Here is a 20,085-nt window from a genome sequence, read left to right as displayed (position 1 = left end):
GCAATGAGAAAGACGACACTCTGAAACATTTATTAGACTCAAAAACTTTATACCATAAGAAATAAGTGCATTTTACTAAAGAAAATTCAACAATGATGGGATAGAACAAAAAAATAACTGCTACTGTTAAATATAGGCTAGGATGAAAATATCTAAATACAGAGGGATATAATTCAAAAATATAGAAAGCCAGGAAAGAAATGCCAAAAGAACTCAATACCAATAAAAGAATATGTGAAAACATACACATTGAAAACCAACTAAGTCTGTTACAATGGCTACAGTCCATTACAATTCCAGACACTGTACTAAGGTGGGGGGGGGGTAAATGTAGCGGGTTAGAACAAGCGTAAACTAGCCAAATTGTTTTATTTATAAGGTAAGCTAAGGGGGGAGGGTCACAGCAGTTTAGTGTAAGGAAAGGATACAACTCCTGGGTTAGGTGGCATTTTTGCACTTGTTTTCTTTATATAAAGTGGGTTTTTCAATCACAACTTTTAAATTTTTACACTAGGTCTGTCTCAAGGAACTACAAAGGGTCCAAAGTTCATGATGAATAGACTGTATACACAACGGGGTAAATTAGCCTATGATATGGTTTATATGTGATAGTTTAATGAGGACACAGACTGATCAACTAGTCTTTCAACTTTAAATTCCACACAAATATATATATATATATATATATATATATATATATATATATATATATATATATATGAGAGAGAGAGAGAGAGAGAGAGAGAGAGAGAGAGAGAGAGAGAGAGAGAGAGAGAGAGAGAGAGAGAGAGAGAGAGAGAGAGAGAGAGAGAGAGAGAGAGGCTGGTGAAACCCCAAAAGAATGGATTGTTTGTTAGTTGTAATGCCCAGCCCCAGACCATGAATTCCGGCTGGAAGTTTCCTAGTAAGAGATAAAGGCTAAAGTCTGGAGGATCAAAATTAGTTTCCTTTCTAGCCATGATCAGCTGATCAGGTGCAGAACTTAAAATGCAAAAGGACACCTCAATTTCCGTCCAGACGTTTTATGACACATTCTTCAACACAACTAACCGGAAAGCTCAATAAATAACATATGCCTCATGAGTAGTATGCATTATTTGGCGTAAGCAAAGAGATTTCGGGGAGGGAGTGGGTATCATGTCAATGACTCCATTTTCTGGAAAAGGACGACAGTGACGCCATCTATGTGGCCGGTCGTGAACTACCTACCAACTTGATTTGACAGACTCTTCCTCCATTGAAATAAAACTGGGAGACTTCTTTCCTCTACTAATCATAATAAAAACTTATAGCAGATAGGGCGGGGATACGGAAAGCACTTGGGTGGGAGAAACATCCCTGAAAATCAGGGGAAATAATGAAGGTCAGATTGCGAGTCTTGCCGCCAGGGTACAATGGCCAAGTGTACAGCCAACTCTCTCTCGAACCAACATTCAAAATTTCACTTTCCTCAAATGGCTATCTGCCGACTAGTAAGATGGCATCATGCACACCAGTACACGGCTTTGCATGGCACGTCTCCTTTAGGAGAATATTTCCTTGATCAGTTCCTTCTAGATTGTTAAAAAGAGCAACAAAAAACAAACTTCAGTTGAGGGAAAAGAACAAGAGATAAGACCCCATAACTTACCTCATAAGAATGGTTTCTACGGATGCTCAGGAGAAGGAAGCCATGTGTAAACCATTTTCATCACAGCACTTTCAGATCTTCCAGTTCAAAATAATAAATGAATTACTAGAAAGGTTAAAATTTAACGAAATTCTGGATCTCAAACAACTAGACGCGCCACAGACACTTGGGCCACCGTACACTGCCTTTCAGACCGCTCTCTAGAAACTAGTTCTTCTCATAATTGTCATTATTTAAAAAAATAGTGCAATTATATGCATAAAAGAATAGCGATAAAATTAAAAACTTATTTATAAATTTATCTAACATAAACATTATTTTATTAATGATTAAATGACCAGAAAGCGCAGGAATACATGATGTAAATAGTGCAGGTCACTCTTACTCCTGCCTTTGCAGTCGAATTTTCATGGTATTTGCGAGGCTCTTGCTGCTTGCTTGTATTGAAAATAGGCTCTAATGCTCATTCAATATCTACTCTAACTTATTGAAACGTAATGCTTCATAATGTTATCAAGAGAAGGCCAAAATACGATATATTTTATGAACAACATAAAGAATGGTAAATTCTTGTTTGTTTTCTTTAGTTTAAAGGATATACTTACCTAAATTATTTACGCAAACTTATTTTATAAGTTAAACTTTTCTTTAATATTATGCCACAGGCATCGAGATTAGTTACCGTTGGTTTTAATTTATTATGCAACATCGATTGTGGGTTTTAGATCAGTTTTCAAAACAACTAACACTAGGTTAAAATAAAACTGAGTCTATAGTGATTGGAAGGAGGAGCAGTTTCAGAAACTCAAGTGACATTCAAATGAATATTAATAACAACTCAGTCATGACGATTGACGGATAGTTGCCTTTTGTGTGGGTCTTCGGAGGGATACCATCCTTAGGACACATAGAAAGGGTTGAGTTTTGTTCTGCTGGTAGGCAAATAATTAGGAAAGACGTTTACCCTCACGCAATTGTTCATAGTGATCAGTGGAAGGCTTATTGTAATTTATACTGAAAAAAAACTAGGTCCCTGGCATTATACTCGCCGATCATTCTATGAACTTTGTTCATAAACATACCGGTGTCCACATGGAAGCAATAGAGAGCTACTAGAATAAAAATAAAATCGTATATTAGAACCATGCATGGATGGAAACGAGAATTCTTAAACTCGTATCTTCATGAGTATATGTGGCAGGAAAGAAATAGACCAAATACCTTCTTGGCTTTTTGCACTGTTATCCCCGACCAATAGACTAGATTAGTTAGGAATTACATCATTTGACTTACATTTATCTATTACGGAATAAATGCCCTGTATTTTTACTTTTGTTTCTGTTTCTTACATTTTTTTTTCGATTGGTCCTTACAAATAAAAACAATAGGTTATTCAACATAACATGTTTGATACCGGGGTTTTTTATATTGACAAGTTTGAGGACGGGGTTATTTATCTTTACAAAATCAAGTGGATAGGATGTGAATTTTGAGAGATTACTGCCATAAGAATTGTGTCTGGATAGACGCCAACATAAGTGATGAAGATTTAGTAAAATTGAAATGGCTTTGCCCTGTGTGTGTAGATGAAGCTAAAATAGCCTTGATGAATAAGTAAAAAATGGAAAAGAGACCTCACTATAGGTGAACATGAAGGTAAAATCGCTGAATTGAAAATAAATATCGCTTAGCTTAATCCGTATGCAGCAATTCCCACCAAGACTATGCATCCGAAAACAAATGGTCTTACAAAAAAATTGTAGCTAATCTAGCGAAGGATATGAAAGCAATTAAGTTAACACTTCAAACACCAATGGCCTGAAAATTGAGAAAATACCATACGCTGACATAATTAAGGAGAAACCCTACTAGTAATTATATCAACTAAAACATCAACTATAATCACTTACAGGAAAAACGAGGTTGAACATGCCTTTTAAGATACACTAATTCTTGATACGAGTTCAACTTCAAATGTAAATGTTATATAAACTTTGCTGATGTAAAAATCAGCGATCAAGCAATAAACAAGATTCAAAACCGGGGTTGACGACACCAAAACGAGGAAAATTGGATAATTAAACTTAATACTGATATGCAATGCATACAATGATAAAGATGACGTAGTAAATACTTTGATTAATAGGAATCGTTGCCTGGAGCACATTCAAAATGTAGAAGAGAGGTTAAGTCTGGTATTCAAGAAAAGTGCTGCAGATGGGACTACCCACTACTTGTTGGAATGAGATTCTAAGTTCGGAAGGCTATTCATGATAATGGTGACAAAGTTATGTTGCGATGGGTAAATTACAGCATACGTGATAGGTACAATGTGATCACCTGTGAACACTGTCAGAAGTATGGACATTTTCAAAACGATTGCAAGTACAAGACGTGATAAACTGTGTGGGAAATGATCAGGAAATCACGTCACTAAGGTCTGTAAATCACAGCAGATAAAATGTGTGAACTGCATCATGTTGAATAAACCAAATGATCATATAGTGAATTCAAGATACTGCAAAGCTTATGATTTGGAATTGAAGGATTAGCAGAAAATACGGACCATGGATACTAAGGATGTCATAAATTGCAGCTATGTAATTATTCAATCTATTGGTAATAAAACAATTCAAATTCGAGGATTGATAATTGAGAAATATTTCGTTCAAGAAGAAACTGAAGGCTTTCTTGCTCTCTAAGTGTTTTAACAATATGGATTTGAAAATAAATGCTAGTTATGCAGGTGTGCTATGCAAAATATCTAAGAATGTATGCAATAAACTGATTTTGTAGGTCCTGTAGAGAGTGGGGTTCCACCATGAGATAGGACCAAGAAAGCAGTTATTAAAGTAAAGTACACTGAGAATAGTAACAGATAGTTTCATATTATCGGAGCCAATATATATGTGTTCTGTAGGTTTTAAAACTTTCAAATATGCAGCCCAAGACTACACAAGCTCCCGCTGGACATCCGAGAAACTGAAGATATTAAAGCTTTCAAGAAGAAACTGAAGACTTTCTTCGTCTCTAAGTGCTTCGATAATGTAGATTTGACAATAAACACGCAATACTTTGTGTGATACGCGAAATACATAAGAGTTTATACAATAAACTGATCTTACAGGTCCTGTAGTGCATAGGGTTTCCCGGTGTAATAGGACCAAGAAACGTCCTTGACTGGGGTTTGAGACCCGCTCAAACTCGATAGTTTCATTTAGTGTTTGCAACCTCACCAATCTTTTGAGCTAAGAATGTAGCGTTTTGGGGAAGCCTATAAGTCTACCTGCTGAGTCCTCAGCAGCCATTACCTGGTCCTCCTTGATCTCAGCTTGGATGGATAAGGGTGCTGATCATATACAGTATATATATATATATATATATATATATATATATATATATATATATATATATATATATATATATATATATATATATATATATATATATATATATATATATATATATATATATATATATATATATACACATATATGTGTATATATATACATATATATATATATATATATATATATATATATATATATATATATATATATATATATATATATATATATATATTATCAGCCATTATTAGTCCACTGCAGAACAAAAGCCTCAGGCATGTCCTTCCACTTGTATCTGTTTATGGTCTTTCTATACCAGTTCACACCTGCAAACTCTCTTAGTTCATCAATCCATCGTCTTCTCTTCCTTCCCCTGCTTCTTTTGCAATCTCTAGGGACCCATTCTGTTATTCTTTATGCCCATCTATTGTCTCATTCTCATTATATGTCCTGCCCATGTACATTTCTTGGTGCTATTACAGTATGCTATCTACCGCCGATTTTGCTATCTACCACCCCTTTCTGACTATAGTATGATACCTACCATCAGTCCCTAAGGATACGGTCTACTTGCTAATCCGCCTTTAATAAGGAGCATCATTACCGACTTGATAACCTAACCTAACCTAACCTAACCTACTAACTGCTTATAATTATGCACCCATGTTGTCCTGCCAATAAATATTAAACTATCATTAAAGTCCAATGAGGATAACTTACTGGTGGTAAGTAATGTTGGATAATCCTCATCAAACAGGAGGATTAACATTGACTGTAGATAACATACTTTGTGGTAGATACCATACTATAGTAGAAACTCGACGGTAGATAGCATACTATAATAGCACCCATTTCTTTTTCTTAGATTTTATTAGAACATCCTCTACTTTAGTTTTCTGCCGTATCCACGTTGCTACTTTTCTGTCTCTTAAGTGTTATCCCCATCATTATTCTTTACATAGATCTTTGAGTTGTAACTAACTTATTTTTTAAGGTTTTAGCAAGGCTCCAAGTTTCTGATGCATAGATTAATAATGGTAGGACCACCTGATAAAATACTTTACTTTTTAGAGAAAGTGCCATTTTATATTTCATAATCTCATTTTGTTTACCATAAGCTCACCATCTCACTAAGTATTGTATATTCATTAACAATCTGTAGAAGTTCAACCGTAACTCTTATTTGTTGTCTCTCTGTATTTTCATTGAACTTTATCTTAGTTTTACTCATATTAATTTTGAGCCCTACATTCCTGCTTTCTCTATTAAAATCTTCTATCATATTTTGTGGCTCCTCTCATGATTCACTAAAGAGAATTACAGTATGTCATCTACAAATCTTAAGTTGTTAAGGTATTCCCCATTAACATTAATTCCTACATTTTCCTAATCTAATTTCTTGAAAACTTCTAGGTATGCTATGAATAATTTGGGAGATAGGATCTCTATGTCTAACTAATTTCTCAAACAGAATTTTTTCACTATATTTATGTAGTTTTAGGATTGCCGTACTTTCAGTATAGATATCTTCAATTGTTCTAACATAAAATTCATCTATTACTTGTCTTTGAAGGGATTTCATTACTGCCGATGCTTTGACAGAATCAAAAGCTTTCACATAATATATATATATATATATATATATATATATATATATATATATATATATATATATATATATATATATATATATATATATATATGTGTGTGTGTGTGTGTGTGTGTGTATATATATATATATATATATATATATATATATATATATATATATATATATATATATATATATATATATATATATATGTATATATATATATATAAATATATATATATATATATATATATATATATATATATATATATATATATATATATATATATATATATATATATATATATATATATATATATATATATATATATGGTCAGTCTCTAGGGCATTGTCCTGCTAGCTGGGATGCTGTCACCGTCCCTTACCTTTGCCCTTTATAAGTGGTCTTTAAACCTTTAAACCTTTAAGTAATGTAAGGTGATATAGTATACAGTTCCAGGATTATTAAAATAACGCCCCCACTTGCCATTAACAAGTCTGTAGAAATCTTTCAAGAAGTTAAAACCTTTCATGTTTGCTGAGTGTTATGAAAAACAAACATCATGGGTTCTGCAGCTCGCCAAAGAATTTTCTTATGGCGTGGGACCAAAAAGTAGTTTTCAAAACACATAGATAAAAGTAGAAGTCAAAGCATTAATAGAAAATAAACTAAAAATCCCCTCAAGCGAGCAGCGGCGGAATAGCCTACCTACGTGCTAGCTGTACTGTATACTCTCTCTCTCTCTCTCTCTCTCTCTCTCTCTCTCTCTCTCTCTCTCTCTCTCTCTCTCTCTCTATGAACAAATGGAAAAAGTTCTTTCAAAGAGAAACTGGTTTTGTTGTATATGGAAAAAAAGTAGCAAATGCAAGTGCTAATAAGTCTGCATTATGGCTGAAAATAACTTTGATCTGTCAGGTAACGTTTGTGAACTTGTAAAATGAAAAGAAAGGATCAATACCATAAAAAGTGAGGTTTACTTTCTAAATATCATAGATTTGGCTTATCTGTATTAGTAAAGGAAAAAGGTGAACATTTGTAGATGCAGATTATGGAAATGAGACAGGGATTTAAGCAGCAAGATAATGTTATTTTGTGACTGAATTCGATCCTACTATTGCTGAACGAGATGCCAGAATTGCTGAATTAAAACACGATCCAGCTGGTAACTTGGGAGGATAGTTGACCTAAAATTGAGTGACGTTTGAGTCATAGGAAGTTGAGCCTAAAATTGATAATTTCATGAAATGATTAAATTATTGGACGAAGAAGTGATAATAGCTGTTCCTGAAATGAAAAATTAACTCATACAGATAAAGTTAAGAAAAGGTAATGTTGGTGATAGGGTCTCATCATCTTCACACACCTGAATAGGAATAAGTGAGAGGAAACATGAGATTGTCAATGCTCTTGAACATATCCCCATTGTTGAAACGAGGTCTACCTCAAACAGAAATTTTGTGATAAATTTTGCTGATGAAAACAGTAGAAATGATGCAGTAATTAGAATATACAATATTGTGGTTAAAATGTGCAATAACGGAAAATATAAGGAAATTGAAACAAAAAATGGTGATCTTCAATGTTTATAATATAATTATAGCGGGAGATGTATAGATGCAAACAGTTTACAGCAATTCTTACTCTAATGCAAAGGAAAGGATATTAAGCATGTTATTTCAGAAGCCTGCTATGGGTGGAGCTACCACTGCTATTCGAAACTGTTCTTGAAAAAAAAAGAAAAAAAAAGTAATTCATGATAAGGGGCAAGTTTGACATACATGACAGATACTTGTGCTAACTTGCTTTTACTGTTAGAGATTTTGTCATAGTGAGAAGGCAAGCAAGTTTAAATATGATGACAAAATCTATGGAAATAATACTGATAACCAATGTTATGTAGGCCTAGCTACTGCTTAGTCTCCTATTAAAGAGTGAGAAACTGTTCATAAATATATTAACTATACTGTATTGTTATGTAAACTGTTCATTACATGGTCTTTTGTATACGTTCTTAACAATCATATAGCTTTTTAGTTTGTAACTCTGTACAGTACTGTATATATAGCAGTATTTTGGTCTTGAATAAATCAGTTGAAGTTTAAACGTGTTTCTATCAACACTACATGGTGTCAGGTTGAAACAAGAAAAAGGACATCCGGCAATCAAGCAAGAAGCTTTTCAAGCAGCAAGAGAAACAATAACGGGTTCAAAAGCAAGAATACAGACTTTTGAGAAATTACAGGAAAGTTTAACACGCCGGCAAAGATGAATTTTACGAAGCCAGAGTAATGGCCAGAGTGGAAAAGCCATTGGCAGTGATTTAGAATTGCAAGCAAGCTGCAAACAAAAGACGAAGAATTCCATGTGGTAAGTCTAATTTACTCTATGGACATGGAGTCTGAGACATTTTTTCCAGACTTTCCCCTTAGTAACGATGAGAAAAATAACAGTGAATAAGATCCTTGAAAGATACAAGTTTTACAGCAGGTGCCAACAACCAGGAAAGAACGTGGAAACCTACATCTGGACCTTAGACAAAATGTCCAACGTCTAGGGCTACAATGGTAAGCAGAAGGATGAGCAAATCAGGGACCAACTATAGTCCATTTCTTTTAGCGAGTCATATTTGCACCGACTCGCAACGGTGCCCTTTTAGCTCGGAAAAGTTTCCTGGTCGCTGATTGGTTAGAATTATCTTGTCCAACCAATCAGCCATCAGGAAACTTTTCCGCGATAAAATGGCACCGCTGCGAGTCGGTGCAAATATGACTCGCTAAAAGAAATGGACTATAGTCATTAGTATATAAGACGAGCAGGTGTCCAAGAAATTACAGCTCAAAGACGACCTGAAGTTGGCAGAAGCCATTGAGATTTGCCACTCGTCCGAGTTGGTGAAGTCCCGGATGAGAGCCCAAGCTGTGTCGATGTAGTGACGGCTAAGAAGCCATTGCAGAAGAAGTACTACAAGCCCACGTTCCAGCAGAAAAAAGTCAACATTGAAGCCCCAAAACTAAGGAAAGAAGTGTCCCAACTGTGTATTTTTTCAAAGGCAACTTGGTGTGCGCCCTCCAAAAGGGAAGAACTGCTCATTCTGCAGTACAATAAATCAAGAAAGAATGCCATAAGAAAAGATAAACAATGAATGAGATACATCAAGATGACACCTCCTATGAAGAACTGCCATCATTTTTCCTAGGGGCTATAGATTGTCTGAACACAGCACTGTGGGCTGTGATGCTGAGTCTTAACTACACAGATGTCCAATATAAAGTTGACATGAGTGCCAATGTGACCTGCATTGCTCAGAGCTACTGAAGAGCCAAGTCAACTTATCGAGCCTGACTGGATTCCTGTCAACGCTATGTTTCCAGTGGACATCATCAACATATATGTGCAATATGTAAAAGTTGAAGATAAAATGTAATCCTCCCCCACCAAGTGTTTATTGTTATTTTTTGTTGTTTTAATATCTGATTGCATATTTGCCCAAAACTCTGTTGCAAGACTGTCCCTTCTTTTCTGTGAAGATTCCTCTTCAAACTTTATCTGTTTATTTTATCCTTTCCAAGATTTATTTTAGTTATCCCTCGCCTCCCATTTTCTGTTTTACACTTCATCTCATAATAATGTCCTTCGATGCCAGTAACATCACGCAGGTAAAATTTTCACGGCGTTGTCTTTGATGTCTGTATGAATAATTCTATGGTTCCTGTTTCTTTAAGCATCATCTTCTATGATGAATTATTTCATAATCCTAAATGTAAATCGTATATTAGAATTTGATATATTTTATTCACATCTCTGCTTAATAATGAATTTAAGCCAATCTATAAATTTTAAGGTTCACCATGCACAGCCTCTCCCGTATTAAATTTGTTGTTGTGGCCTGATTGGTAATGTCTCTGCCTGGTGTTTGCCAGTCGGAGGTTTCGAGTCCCGCTCAGACTCGTTAGTGCCATTAGTGTCTGCAAACTTACCATCCTTGTGAGCTAAGGTTGGGGGGTTTGGGGGAGCCTATAGGTCTATCTTTTGAGTCATCAGCAGCCACTGCCTGGCTCTCCCTGGTCCTAGCTTGGGTAGAGAGGAGGCTTGGGCGCTGATCATATAATATATGATCAATTTCGAGGGCATTTTCCTAATTGCTAGGGTAATGTCACTGTCCCTTGCCTCTGCCATTCATGAGTGACCTTTAAACCTTTAAACCTTTATTGTATATGCCAGAAAATTAGGTTATATTTGCAGGTAGATTTCCACTGGAATTGCAAGATTACTCATTATACTTTTTATAGATACCTTTCAAGACACCTGCTTCTACAGAGAGATTAATCCAGTTTTTTTTTTTTTTTATCCGACATGGCACTTCAAGTTTTGCATAGACCTAGACATGCAAAACATCTCTCCCTTCTATCTGAATTATGTTGGACAGGTGATGAATAGGCCCATTTCAAACAGCATATTTGATTTCTAGCTACAGTCCTGAGAGGAGCGATCCTCCCTCCCTCATCCCATCAAGTTCATGGGTGCACTTTACGGAGTTGTCAACCCCTTCTGATGTCAAATAGAAGCCAGGCTAGGGGTTCGTTAGGGGGGAGGGGGGGAGGGCGAAGCAACCCACACCCGCCGAAAATGATTTTTGATATTTCTGATGGGCATTTGAAGGCTTCTGGTAGCATTATTTTCCTGAAAATTCAATACATGCAACAAATAAAATAATGACATAAATACCCATACCTAGTTAAGGTGACAACAATTTTCATTTTGCATAATAATTTCTTCTTTCATGTAATATGTCCTCTTTACATGTTATGTTGGTATATAGTTATCTAGTCAGGAAATAATTGTAGTTTTTGGACAAGGAATGGTCATGATCATTTTCACCATGATCACGCTGAAAATAATCAGTTAAACAGATTAAAAAAATTCAATTCTTATCCATTTCTAGTAAATGCAATATACGACATAAAATGCACCACAACTACTCGAGTATGACATTTGACTCTTGTCTACGTTTTCTTTCTGGTTACTCAAATCAAAGCAATTATTCTAAACTGTAACTGTAACTGAAACTTTAATATCAGTACAATTTGGATGTCTCCAGCGACAATCGCGTAGACAGTAGTGCGTTATCTTTATATATAGCAGGGTTAAAAGAATATTCTTTTAACCCTGATATATACGGCTGATAACTGTGAATGCCGTAAGTTCTGTTCTGTTTAGTCATTCAACTAATAATCCACGAATTATCTTAACCCTTTTCCTGTATATTATAACGGACAGGTTACATAAAATACCATTTTTATGAGTTGTGAATTTAATTAATTTATTTTTGATAATAATAATAATAATAATAACAATAATAATAATAATAATAATAACAACAACAATAATAATAATAATAATAATAATAATGATAATAATAATAATATTGATAATAATAATAATAATAATATATCCACATAGCGCTCTCTTTATATTTGGTGATATATCATAGAAGACTGTATCTATCAAGATATAATAAACCACCTGATAATTAATATAGAATTATGTGTGCCATTTTTACATCACTTACCACATGTACCAATAACCCTGATGGTGGTAGCGAATTGGGGATTGGATTCACCCAAGTTTACATAGAAGATTGCTGATTTTTTAGATTGAGTCTGACACTGTCATTGCTACAGTGAGTGCCTGAGTGGCTGTCACTGTGAACTGCTGATATCACCAATTCATCGTTGGATATACAGGGAAGTGGCTTTTATTTTTCAGTTACCGATATAGAGGAATTATAAATTCAGCATCTTTTAGAAGTAGTAATCCTAAAATTAAAGTTTCTTACTCATCCTGATCCTAATTTATGCGAAAGTTATTAAGAAATGGTCTCACTTGTTGGATATTTGTTTGGTTGTATGTTGAACGTCTGTGAAGAATAAAGCTGTACAGCGAGCTGTTGTATACTATATAGGAAACAATATTATTTTGGTGTCTGAACACTTTGCTTGGAAAAAAGCAGACGAAATTGCTATGCCAGAGGAAGAAAGGAAGGAGCCAGATAATTTATTGCTCATTATTGAAGACGTTCTGAAGAGATTGTAATCCCACACCATTTTTGGAATATAGCTTGTTCTACACCATTTGATGCTTTTCAATTTGAACAAATAAATAAAGTAATGCCATGTAACTACACTGAATCAGACCAACTGATTTGCGACAAGATTGTATTCTCTGCAAAAGTCAAGCTCCAAGGAACAAAATTGACTTTGTCTGGTCTAAAGAATGCGACAAAGCCTTCAAGTGACTAAAACAGATCTGCAACTCACATGTACTTGCAATTTACGATCCCAACAAGGAGCTGGTTCTCCAAGTAAATAATTCAGAGAAAGGTCTAAGAGCTGTACTACTCTATGATTGAAAACAAATAGAATATGCTTCAAGAAATCTCTGATCTAATAAACATGGATGGTTTCAGCTCGAATAAGAAACTCTGGCAATAATATTTGGGTTAGAGAAGTGTGATCAGTATACCTTCGGAAGAAAGGTGATAACCCACAATAACCATAAACCACTTGAAGTTATCTTGTCAAAACTACTGACTCAAGCAAATTGATGATGAGGAATTTTGGCTATGATTATGAGTTGTATGGGTGAAAAGAGAGAAATTATTTCTGACGGATATGCTAAGTCAAGCTTATTTGGAAGTGCAGGGTGATATGCCAGATCCAAGAATCTTCTCATTTGCACCTCAAGATGTACTTGACAAGAGGATGGAAAAACTCCAGGAGGCAACTGCAAATGATCCAATGATAGCTTATATCCTACATGGTTGGCCTGGAATCGGATATGAAGTAGCGTATGAAGCCAAAAGTTTGTTTGATTTTCGAGACACATTACCATAAAAAAATTATATGATATATGAAGATGAAATGGTCTTTATACAGAAAGTTGTTGTAGAGTGATTTGAAAACAACTGCATACTTCTCACAATGCACCAGAAACAATGATGAGATGAGCAACTGTTTATTGGCCTGGATTGGTCAAAGAAGTTAAAGCCAGCCAACAGGAAAGAGCCCCTCATCACACATGGATTAGCAAGTCAACCCTCGGAGAAGATTGGATGAAATTTATTCGAGCTTGGAGGACGTGATTATCTAATAGTTGATGATGATTGCACCAATTTAATGGAGTATGGGTACCTGAAATCTCCAACAGTTAGAAATGTTACTCATGAAATTGCGAAGATATGTGCTAGATCTGGAAGACCTAAGTCTAGTAAGTTACAATGGTTCATAGTTCAATAGTCTCAAATTCGAGAACTTCACCAAAGAATAGGAGATTGACTGCCAAATGTCATCACCTTATCACCAGCAAGGCAATGGAAAGGACGAGTCTGCACTAAAATAGTTAAGAGCCTATAACTTCATGATGAAATTTAAAAAAAAAAAAAAGTTCGAATATTTATCTTCCACTACTTAGACAGAGAAGTATACCAAGACAAGAATCTGTTAGTCCTGCTGAAACGATGTTTAATAAGAAAATTGTGACTCATCTGCCTGTGAAACAGACGAAAGAGGAGATAAGCAACCCTAAGATGCAGCAAAAAGTTAACGGTCATACAGCTGGAGAGCAAAAGAGCTACCAGAATTTTGCATCAGTATGTGTCCTGGAAGAATGTCAATACCGAGAGATCTTGGAAAGCAGATAAATCATAAAACAACTAGATGAAAGACAACATCTCCTCCAAGGACCGGATAGAGGAACTTATGACAGAAACCGAGTTGATTTGAGGCCAAGATTTGTAATATTTGACCTAGAACCTGATCCATATCTCTGCCAGGATCAAGGCCAACTTCAGCATACTGACAAATACCAGAAATAAAACTGCTATATCTGCCAAGTTAACCCACAGTGATCCTGATCATTACCCCAGTGAAACCAATCGGTCTGGAAGTGCAAGGCAGAGAAGTCTGAGGTACCTGAAACCTGCAAGATAAGCAGTAAAATCTGTCTGTAAAATAACCCCAAAGGAAAAGAAAACTACCAATAAAACTGAAAGACTATGTCTAGAAAGGGGCTGATCAAAATTAACTTATATAAATGTAATTTGAATGTCTTATGTAATGTAAAGAATTTACTTATCTTGAAGATAAGTAACTAACAGTTTGATGTTAATTATAATATAGAATTTTTATATTGATTAAGGAAAAGAGGGGGGTTGACGATCTACATATGTACTGCATGCAGACCATGCTGGATGTTTCCAGAGCTTCATTGACCTTCCTGGTTGATTGTTTAAAGGTTTAAAGGCCACAAATGAATGGCAGAGACAAAGGAAATCTGACAATGCCCTACCTGGCAGGACATGCTCTAGAGACGGACCATATATACATATGATCAATGGCAGAGCCCCCTTTCCACCCAAGCTAGGACTAGGGAGGGCCAGACAAAGGCCGTTGTTGACTCAGCAGGTAGACCTATAGGCATCTCCAAAACCCCCAATCCTTAGCTCACGAAGATGGTGAGGAATCAGACACTACAAAACCAATAAAGTTTAAACAGGACTCAAACAACAGTGCGGCAATTGCCAGGCAGGGACGTTGTAGATGGGTCCACATGTTTTGGTATGATTCGAGTATGTTCCCAATGTCTATACATAAGGCTGATAACTGTGAATGCCCTTAGTTCTGTTCTGTTAAGTTATTCAACCAGTCAGTTAGTTGTTTCTGCATAGCGCTCTCTTTATATTTACTAATATATCATACAAGACTGTGTCTACCATAACATAATTAACCACCTGATATTTAATATAGAATTAAGTGTGTCATATCTTCATCACCTACCACTCGTGCCGCTAATAAACCCCATCTATTAAAAAGAAGTAAAATCAAATGTCACTGGGAAGCAGGCTTAATACCACAAACAAATGCCCGGAATATTACCATTGCTTATTCAAGGACTCAAGTATCACTTTGGACCGTAGGATAGGCCTATCTCTCTATATATGTGAATTAACTAAAGTGTCTACGTGGCTATATTTCTCCCATTTGTTAAATAGATTTCGGTGTTTCTTTTTATTAAGGCATAGTCATGCTTTATCCAAGGCCAATACACAGAGGTCAGACGGGCATAACTGTCACCTTCCCTCCGCTCTATGGTGGTTCACTGGTAGGCCATGGTCTTGTATATAAAGGCATTATTGTTATTTCCCTTTGAATCATTTTTGCTCTTGACTACTTAATCTTATTCTTCCGTTATAAGAAAATTCAGAGAATGCCTAAAGCATTTCGTTGATAAAATAATATTACTGTAGATTTAGTATACCAGTGTTAATTGATTAGCAAGAATTGAAGGATACAAGGTTGTAGTTGTAACTTTTATTAATAAAAATAATGTCAACACACTTGAATACGATCAGAAATAACTTTTATTTATTTTACAACAATTCCTTGATTGAAGGTCTTAGAATTTACAGATTTTTTTACTCGTATCTGAATATTTAACTTTAATTTTTTTTTCTTGCGTCTCCAATTCATTTTCAATTTTTGTCTTTCTCCTCATGTTAGTAGCATTATTTAAGATCCATAGTCTAAAATCTATAGATATCTTTACAAAGAATTCAATAATCTCTTCAGGGACATTTACTCCTGATCATTGCAATTTGGCAACAAGAGCTTTCCTGCATGCTTTCCCTTCTAAAAGTGATGAACTGTGAATTGTCTTGAAGACTTCTTTCTCGTTGGCCAATGAATTGAAAAGTAGATTCATCTGATGGCAAAATATAATAATTTTTACATTCTGTCATAAGTTTTCCTATTGTGGATGTTTTGTAGAAAACTTTTAGACAATATAAATACCTATTATATTTAAGAGCTTCGTCTTCAATTACAGTGGTAGCCATTTTTTTTCGTTTTCATTATCCATGATCTAATTGTTTATATCTTTTGTGGGACATTCAAAATCTAAATCTTTAAACAATGAGCTGGCCAAGTATATTTCTAATGCCAATTCAGTATCTTCACTGTATTTTGAGGTGTATGTAGACTCATTTGTCAACATATAATTATTGCTCTTTGCAAAGATGTTTGCAAAGGTACTTTTTTCATTATGGATTTTTTTTTTCTTTTTTTGTCTCCGACAATTCAAGTGCCATTTTTCAAAAAATCAAAGGTACTTTTTGTGATCAAGTCTCTACAGAAGGGAAAAACCTTTCTTATCGCTGACAATTAATGTGTTATTGTAGTTTAGTCGGTGTTGTTGTTTTTTGGGCTCAGGCTATGTTGTCCTGATGGAAGGTTCCTAATAGTAGCTTCCTAAGGGATATATGTATTGGCGTGCTACTGTTATAAGCACACATTGAGTATGAGTTGTTTTCAGATGTATGAAAATGGATTAACTGAATACATCTTAAGAGTTTTTAAGTCTTTATTCTATAAAAAACAACAGAGTTAAACATCTCCATCACTGGAGGAAGCTGTGTTGGTCCAGATGACCAATTCTGGTGAAGTTTAGATATGAACTGAATAAATTATCGATATCACAGATATCGTATGCTTGGTTTACTTTAGCCACGTGACGAAATCGGAAGACACCTGCATCCGGTGACGTCACAAACTTTCACACGATGAGACAATGTGTTGACGTTTAAGAAGAATGTCAAATTGCTGAGACTTGCATTGTATGTCCGGTTTACGATTTGAATGACTACAGCAGATCCCAGGGTTAGCTCTTCCAACCAACATGACATATTACGTCATTTGTTTTAAACATGTAATATTAACTTTTCTAATCATTACATAAGCTCGGCCAGCTATCTCAATTTTTTTACAAAAATTTAACAACAAGCCAAAACATGGTTATTAGGTGTGACTGGACATACGTATTATTCTTTATTTAACTTTAGCCATAATCAACTGAGGACGAATGTCCAAATAGGCACATCAAAAAACAATAACAATAATGCATACAAAAAAGATATTACCAAAGCAAAAAGAAAAATGCATGATAAAACCAAGATCATATATATGGTACATTGCTAGCAAATGATTACATGGTACCAAAAAACAAAATAACTTCTGACTTACATATGATTCGGTAACTTGATAAAGAATAATTGTTACCTTTGTCAGAAACAAACTACTAAATTTTTAGTGCACAAACACGAATTCCTGGTACGTACACGTACCATGGTTTCGTACATATATATATATATATATATATATATATATATATATATATATATATATATATATATATATATATATATATATTTATATATAGGGCTGATATATTTTATTAGATGCCCATAGATTCTGTTATATATTTTATTATTATTTTATTTTTTTTTTCTCTTTTCTTTTTTAACATTCCGGCTTATAAATTTTTATTAGATGCCGAGAGAAAAAATTATTTATATCCTTTTTTATTTTATTTATTTATTTTTTTTTAAATGTTGTTTTAAACGTATTTTTAACAATGCAAATGTAGAGAATTTCTTTAATTCCATATTACTAGCGTACTAATCAGCTTTTCATACAAACATCTTCCCGACAAATTACTCCCTTAGCGAATGAGGTGGCCACTCAAACAGCTTTGAACTGGATTAAATAGGGGGTATTGTCGGGGCTATGCAACTCATTCCTTTTTAGCTGCTTGCTGTGCCGTAACCTACACCAAACAAGGATGTTCACGGCGATAAATATCACCACCGTGAAACACAAACCAGCCAGTAGTATGGGGTGAAGAATTTCTTTATAAGTCGGTGACAGGTGGTCCTTTTCGGTAAGTTTCATCAACCGCTTTGCCACATGTCCGTTGTATGGGAGAGGAAGTGCTGGCATTGTAGAGGTCCACGTGAAGTTCGCGAAGTAGGCTCGTTCTCTGATGATTGTCCGTAGACCAGTCACCATGGAATTCGGGGAAGTCCCGACACAACCATCTGCTGCGACGAATATATTGGTGAAGGACGTGGATCCGTCCGGGCATGATACATTGAAGCCGTCCTTGTCGTATCGTATCCACGAGCCATTATTCAGTCTGCAATTGAACTCATTATTGTCAAAGGGATAAAGCTTATCCAGACAATTTTCACTTGTATGGAAGAGAGCACCGTCTAGCACTATACCTAACTCGCATGAATCCATTAAGTTTTTACGGAATTCAAATGAGTCAGCTGTACATATGTTTCTATCCATTGCGTCTGAACAGTGAGTTAATTGATTTAAGTCTTTAATGACCGTATATGTTTCCTTGTCTGGGGAAATCAATACGTGTCCTGTCAAACTGGATATTACTGGATTTGAGTGATTCGTCATGAAAGTCGGAAATGGTGATATCCTGTAAGATTGCCAGGCATCAGAAGAATCAAAGGGAATTGTAATCCTAATCTTGTTATTATCTACGTTTACTGTAATTAGGCTGTAATAAAATTCTAACCTATGTTCGTCTAACAAAGGAACATAGCCTAGTTTATCCCTTCCGTTCTTCAGAATTAATTTTAAGTAACGTATAGGCAACAAATGGGGCGACAATACACCTTTAGTTGCTAACGTGATAGCTTCTACATAATCCTTGGATTTCTCAATGAAATGTGTAATTCTGTTATGTATGTGATCTATCTTTGAATCATAATACGTTAATGTTGCCAACAAATCCTGTACTTCCATAATTTGAACGATATTATCTGAATGTTCATTTAACAAATCCATAATTTTATTGATTGAAGCTAACTGATCCCTTAGTTCTGACATAATCAATTCATCTTTATGAGTCAAGAACTCAATTTTCTTATTTTGATTACTAATTTTAAGACGATTGGAAATTCCTAAACCTAAACTTGCAACAGACCCAAAGATGCTTAATGCAGCATAAATGAACGGATTCCGTCTTTCTTTATGTTCGTGTCCTACAGTCCACATCAAAAGGTCATAAGCCAAAGATCCTGTCTCGCCAGTCTTATTTTTCAAGTCATCAGATAGCATCTCTGCAACTTTTAATGTTGATCCAAGCAAACTCTTAGTAGTCAAATGAAAATGTCTTCTATGCAACTCATCCAATGATGCAGAAAACCTTGAAATGGCGGTTCTTAAGCTAATGACATCATTCTCTTGAAGAAAAATTGCTTGCATATTCACTTCTACAATTACGTTAGTTGACGTAATAAAAATGTCTTCTTGTCTTTCAACTATATTGCCATATTTAAAATATATATTTTTAGTCTTAGAACTCATCCCATGCGAGAAAAATGTCTGAGCGAACAATATCACTCCCAACAACAAAAAATTCATCTTGGAAACCTGTAACGAGAAAAAATATATGTAATTACTCCTGTATTAAAAAGAAAACTTTTAATCACATAAAATAAAATTTTCCCTCACTTCTTTTCCTCTCTTTTCTTTTTAATTTCTTATGTGAGCCAATGGTACTATTCTCTCATCCGTGGGTTGGGCTACGTTTTGAATTCTAAACTTATTGGCCGTTAATGTTTCCAAAATGTTAAATGGGCCTTCAAACTTAGGTGTTAATT

General features: G+C 34.9%; 1 protein-coding gene across 3 annotated transcripts in view; it reads right to left on the bottom strand.

Annotated features, from left to right (window-relative positions):
• The window catches only part of Nipped-B (Nipped-B cohesin loading factor), a 625,968-nt gene extending 624,143 nt beyond the window's left edge, over window positions 1–1,825 (bottom strand). For 2 of the 3 annotated variants that reach the window (XM_068373859.1, XM_068373861.1), the window contains exon 1: window positions 1,631–1,825. The gene's annotated coding sequence lies outside the window, so the exon portion shown is untranslated. Of the gene's footprint in view, window positions 1–1,209; window positions 1,345–1,630 lie in introns of those variants that run through there. The other variant, XM_068373860.1, reaches the window with a different exon arrangement.
• Window positions 1,826–20,085: the final 18,260 nt, after the last annotated feature.

Source organism: Palaemon carinicauda, chromosome 5 (genome assembly GCF_036898095.1).
Source record: "Palaemon carinicauda isolate YSFRI2023 chromosome 5, ASM3689809v2, whole genome shotgun sequence".
Taxonomy (NCBI): Eukaryota; Metazoa; Arthropoda; class Malacostraca; order Decapoda; family Palaemonidae; genus Palaemon; species Palaemon carinicauda.
The sequence above is the reverse complement of the archived record's forward strand: the minus strand, read 5'-3'. Positions and strand labels throughout refer to the sequence as shown.